Below are 6,000 nucleotides of genomic sequence, written 5' to 3'. Positions count from 1 at the left end.
ATAAGGCGTCTTTCTCCTGGGTGTCTTTTTCTTTCAGTGTAGGACCTTTATATGGTCAGAAGGTACATAATTTCATGCACAGGTAAGGCCAAAAATGCTGTAAGAATAGGATTGACCTTCCTTTGCTCTCCATATATACACCTCCCACCACCACCCATTTAAATAAATTGCACAATCGAGCAGGAAAGATTTTAGGGAAAAATCCACTTAAAATGAAAGAAGTGTAAAATAAAGTTTGAAAATATGTGAGTTTTAATACAAACCAAGTCTTGTCATGTGGTTATATAAAAAACCAAATACCTACCACTGTGTTCATCCACAGCCGTGAATTTGCTTTTCCAAAGGAAAGGTTTTGAATAATCTGTCCACCCTTGCTGATTCACTAATCAGCACTGTTCTATTTTCATTTTGCTCTCTCCCAGGATGGAATGAGTAAGAGCTGGATTGTGTTTTCCTTGCTGTGCAACCCACCTGCCATTTCCACACTACTAAGTAGAGAAATATCCTCATAGGGAAAGAGATTTGTGTTGTTAAAAAAATTGATGAAGAGGATGCCAAAAGCAATACATTTGGTTTTGCTCCCTATTCTGCAATGTCCAAGCCATTTTTTCTGGCGCTGTCATGTGGCACTTCATTATTCAGTGGATGCTCTTGATGAAGAATGTTTTCTTCCCAGTTATCATTACACTTCTGTTGGCTTTTGATTTCTGGTGATCAAAAGAATGCTGTAGTCCTACTGAGAGAAAGAGATGCTATCTCTGCTGTCACCAAGACATGATACATCAGTGGCTTTGAAGGTTAGAATCAAAGCTGCATACTGGAAGTGAAGTGAGACACGAAAGAAAGGATCAAAGTTTAGAAATTATGTATGTACGACATCACCGATGGGCTACAGCATGCATGGCAGGGAATCACTGTAAAGGTAATGCCCACAGATGCTTAGAGAGTGAATTAGCAGTTCTGAAAAGAGTATGCAAGGAGAGTAGAAGGGTGTTGATGAGATTTTGTTTTCTTGTGTAAATTTGTGCAATGTTACTGGATTCATTTACTGGAAAGATACCAATGGCTTGTAATTATTTTTTTTTAAGATGATTTTTATGGAAGACCTGCCTGCGCTTTCTACCTCAAAGCCTCAAACTGCCAAATAAGATAGGTTAATTTTCCTTTCAGACATCTGAAAGTAAGATCAGTTAATGTCCCAGCTCCCTCCCCTATGAGTTTTTAAACTAATCTCAGATTTATTTGGGCACACAGCAGCTGCAGTAACTTGGGATTCATGATTTGCTGTATACATCCCTAAAATTCTTCAGATATGTATGTTATAGAACTGTATTCCAGCAAGGGTCAGAATTAAAGCTTCCCAACATAACGAAGACTTCAAACACATTACCTTCAATATTCACATTTTCTGGCTCCTGGCATGTCTGTTTCAGTATTTGCCATGTGTGGTGTTCACTGACTCCCAAAAACCTGTAGGTGAGAGAACTCAAATGTTCATCTTTTTAAGCAGACATGAACAAATTAGTCCTCCCCCAAATCCTGTTATGATGAAGGTACAATCATTTTATGGAGCCACATGTATGACTTGCTCAAGGTTGCAGCAGCAGTCTTGTATTATAGCCATGATTAGGCTTCAGGTCTTAATGAGGTTTCTACTCCTCTGCTCAGACAGCTATGGCAGGCACTTCTGTGCAGCTTGTGAACAACAGTTCTTTTGCCTAAAGTGTACTCAGAATTACAGTAAGAGATTATAAGATATTATGGGCGTCATCTGGATTTATTTCTGCAGCAGTCAGCACTTGTACTATGAGTTCACACTTATGTTTTATATATATATAAAGGAATTTAAACCACATTCTTATGCAGGCAAAAAAACAACAAACCAAACAAACCCAAACAGTATCTATCATCCTAATGAACAGAAATTGAAACAATATTGGCAATATTTCCTAACTGCTTTGCAGACCTGCCATTTATCTACAGAGGGCTCAAAAGAGCTTTACAAATTCAGGACAGCAGGTCATGTTTAGGAAAAAGATTTTACAAAGCTGCTCATGTTCAGATCTTCTTTCTAGCCACCTCAGCAATATAGTAAGCATTATTGGAAAGATTAAGAAGGTCAGAACAGCATTATAAGAAGCAGGAGAGAAAACAGGAATCTTGTTATGCACCTTCCTGCAAGTTTTAACTGCACCAACCTGGGTTTCAAAGTAATTCAGCAACAAAATTCCTATTGAGTTTTAGCAGCAGAGGAATGCATTCACTCTATCTTTTCCCATATGATTTTCTCTGAGTTCAGTGAGGCTGCTCAGAATAACCCCAGTTTACAGGATTGTTTGCCTTAAACAAAGAGATGCCATGCTAAAATAATTTGCATTTCATAGCCTTCATGGTGCATATATTGAATTGATCCTGATATCAAGTCTCCACAACAAGTATTGTGACCTGGTTTTCATCACTAACTTCACTCTAGCGGGTTTCCAAACTGAAAATGAGTGTTAGGTTTTAAAAGCCTGAATTTTGCAAAACAGAAATTAATCAAAGAATACGTATTTACAGTGCTTTTATATTCCTTCCAGTTTCGGAAACAGTGCTTCCTTTTCCATCTCCAGATGGCACTGTGGTGCTTACCACTACCCAGCTGGGGGAGAGCTGATGGAGTGCAAAAGCACGTGAGCTCCTGAAAAACAACAGCTTTCTTGTTTTACGAGAAATCAGCTGCTAATGGTTTTCCAGTGCAGATGTCCTATTTTACTGTCAGTTCAGAGAAGACTGGGCTAACAAATGGTGGTTTATATGCCTGAGATGCAACTTGTCATGGAAGAAAGGACTTGCTTGTCTGTACGTGCACAAGGTCACGAGGGTGGCAGCCCTTGGCTCCATCAACAAAACCCAATGCAACGCACACTACTGCTGAATGCAGCTTGAAGCTCTACTGTTGCACAGCTCTGCCTATTCACACTGACTTATCTCTGCAGTTGCTTATAAAAGTGTATTTTCAAGGATGAGGTGCAAAACATTGAAGTCATGAGTTTATCAGCAACTCTTCTAGGGAAACCCATAGACTTTACTGTTTGGAAGACATCCTTTGCCATTTAATGTTATCACTTAGACAGTTACAGAATTGTCTACTTCTTCATGCTCATCCTTTGAAAACTTAGGAGTAGGACTTAGGAATAGAACATTCATTCACTCATACTCATGACTTACATATTTTCTCTATTCCCTTAGTTTTCAGTCTTCTCAACTCTTAACTCTGTGGAAGTCTGCCCGACACCTATATTCTCTTTTACGCTCACTCCTATCTTATATTCTAATTATCCAATTTTGTGTAATTTCTACGTATTTGGGATCTTCCCTATGGACCCACTTAAAACTCCCAGCTCCCACTGTGCAAATGCTAAACTGCTACTCAACCCAAGTCTGAATGACATCTTCCATGCGTTTAATCCGACAGAAGTCTGGAATTTGCCCCATAGGCTCACAAATCTCCTATAGGTCATGATACCCCCTTTGATTCCAAGCAAATCTCAAAAGAGTTTACATGGGTTCATTTGCAGGCTGTTATATTTTTAACCCAAGTAAATAATCTCCTTAATGAAGCAACTGAACATATATATATATATATATGGGGCAGGCTATTTGTCATATATCTTCCATCACAGATGACTTATGTCATTACAAAGAGTTTATGAAAGAGGAGGAGCTGGAAATATAAAAAGAAATAAAAGCGAGAGAAAGATGACTGTTTTAAAAAGGCAGTACCTTAAAATAGTCTCGGTTCTCTCCGAAGCACCATATGGAACACTTTTCCAAAGGCATCAAAAATGCACACAAACCTTCCCCCCCCCCACAGAGGCATTCTTGAGTTCCCCCAAGATTTATCACATTTTAATGTATTTGTCATGTTAGTTCTGGTAAATAAGTAGCCCTAAAACCACACAAGGCAGAATGTCCTACATCACCAGAAAATGATGCCTCTGAAGACTGAAAACCTGTATACCACCAGTTTTCATTTCACAGCTCTCTAGCTATTAATTTTCTCCTCCATCCTCAAAATTGCATAAGGACAGTGGTAGCGCCTGATAGCATTACAGAGTGCATAACTAATGTGTTACTGGCATATGTGACACAACAGATAAGCACTTCATCTCTCGGAATGTATTCATGTCCATTACAGGTCTTCTGAATAAAACTCACAAAATGTCCTGAAATAATTTCTTTTAAATTCAAAATAAACTTTAAGAAAGCTATCTCCAAACAAAATTTATATATATTGCATTTACAATTTTGATGCTGACTAGGTAATACTTACATGTAATGCAAAATCTTTCCCTTGCATTAGTCATACTTAATGCGCTCCACTCAGCCTTTAGACTGAAACCAGTGCCAGAGCAGACAAGGGAAAAATTCAGGGAAAAATAGTCTTTTGTGTATAACCATGACATATTAATAAGAAAAAAGAATCTAACCTAAAAGGAACAAACTAAGGCACTGTTGGTAAATCATCAGAAAACCAGAATTGGCAATAGAAAGGATGTGTATTTTCTGAAGAGGGACGTACAAAGTTGTGGTGGGGTTGATCCTGGCTGGATGCCATGTTCCCACATGCTCTATGATTCCCCTCCTCAGCTGGACAGGGGAGACAAAACAGAACAAAACACTTGTGAGTTGAGATAAGGAAAGGGATAGACACTCACCAGCTACTGTCATGGGCAAAACAGACTTGAATCAAGGAAATCAATTTATTACCAATCAAGTCAGTGTAGAACAATGAGAAATAAAACCAAATCTTAAGAACACTTCCCTCCCACCCTTCCCATCTATCTAGGCTTGACTGTACTCCTGGGTTCTCTACCTCCTTCCCCACCCCAGCAGCACAGGGGGACGGGAATGGGGGTTGTGTTCAATTCATCACACGTCTCTGCTGCTGTTTCCTCCTCAGGGAGAACTCCTCACACCCTTCTCCTGCTCCAGTGTGTAGTCCTTCCCATGGGGGACAGTTCTCCACAAACTTCTCCATAGGCTGCAGTTCTTCAGAAACTCCAGTGTGGGTCCCTTTCATAGGGTGCAGTTCTTCAGGAACAAACTGCTCCAGCATGCGTCTGCCACAGGGTCACAGGCCTGCCAGCAAACCTGCTCCAGCATGGGCTCCTCTTTCCACAGGGCAACAGGTCCTGCCAGGAGCCTGCTCCAGCATGGGCTTCCCTCTTAAACTCAAGACAGAAGGTGCAGGAGGAAAATGAAAGTAGGCCATACCAACATTCCTGAAGCTCTTCTGAAAGATCTACTGCTCTTTGCCTTTGCATCTTCTCCACCTGCAGCCTCTTTTGCAATGCTGTGTGCTGGCGTTGTGGGAGGAAGATGCGCACTACTCAGAGCACCTTTGGCAACATGCCATTTTTAGAAAAGCTTTTTGGGGAGGAGTATCGCCTTATGTAAAGGAAAGCATGGTCTAGGTACCATGTTGCCAAAGCTGCTGCTCAGCCAGTGAGTCAACTACACATCGATGCTGAATTCTCTGGCCACTGATTCACACCAGTAGCAAGGTGGATCCATCATAAGCCTTCAAAACTATGTGCTTGCTGGAGCAATTGCAGTGTTCAACTGTCTCATGGGTGTAAAGGGTTTGCAGTTTGTTGGTTTTTTTTTTTAACTTCTCTACATGATCAGAAAGGTGTGAAGTGTAACACAAATGGCACAGGAGTGGTGTCATCCTCTGACCTATTAAAACTGTTTGCTTTTCTGACCAAGTAACTTACTATGGCATGGGCAGTTGCATCACATACACATGCCTAATGCCTTCTGTGCTCAAAACCCAGACTTTAAACCTGTTAGGAATTAACTTGAAGATGTTGCAAAACATTATTTGATGCATTTTGCAAAACAGAGGTAGAGACTGCATCTGAGGAAAATGAAGAATGAAGTACTACCTATAGACAGTACAGACTACCAGAAATGAAGCAGGAAAATTAAACACTGGATGGTACATAAGGGAAA

Source organism: Pezoporus occidentalis, unplaced genomic scaffold, assembly GCF_034315485.1.
Source record: "Pezoporus occidentalis ecotype Australia unplaced genomic scaffold, CSIRO_AGI_Poc_V1 ctg7, whole genome shotgun sequence".
NCBI classification, from domain to species: domain Eukaryota; kingdom Metazoa; phylum Chordata; class Aves; order Psittaciformes; family Psittacidae; genus Pezoporus; species Pezoporus occidentalis.
Note: the sequence above shows the minus strand (reverse complement) of the source record.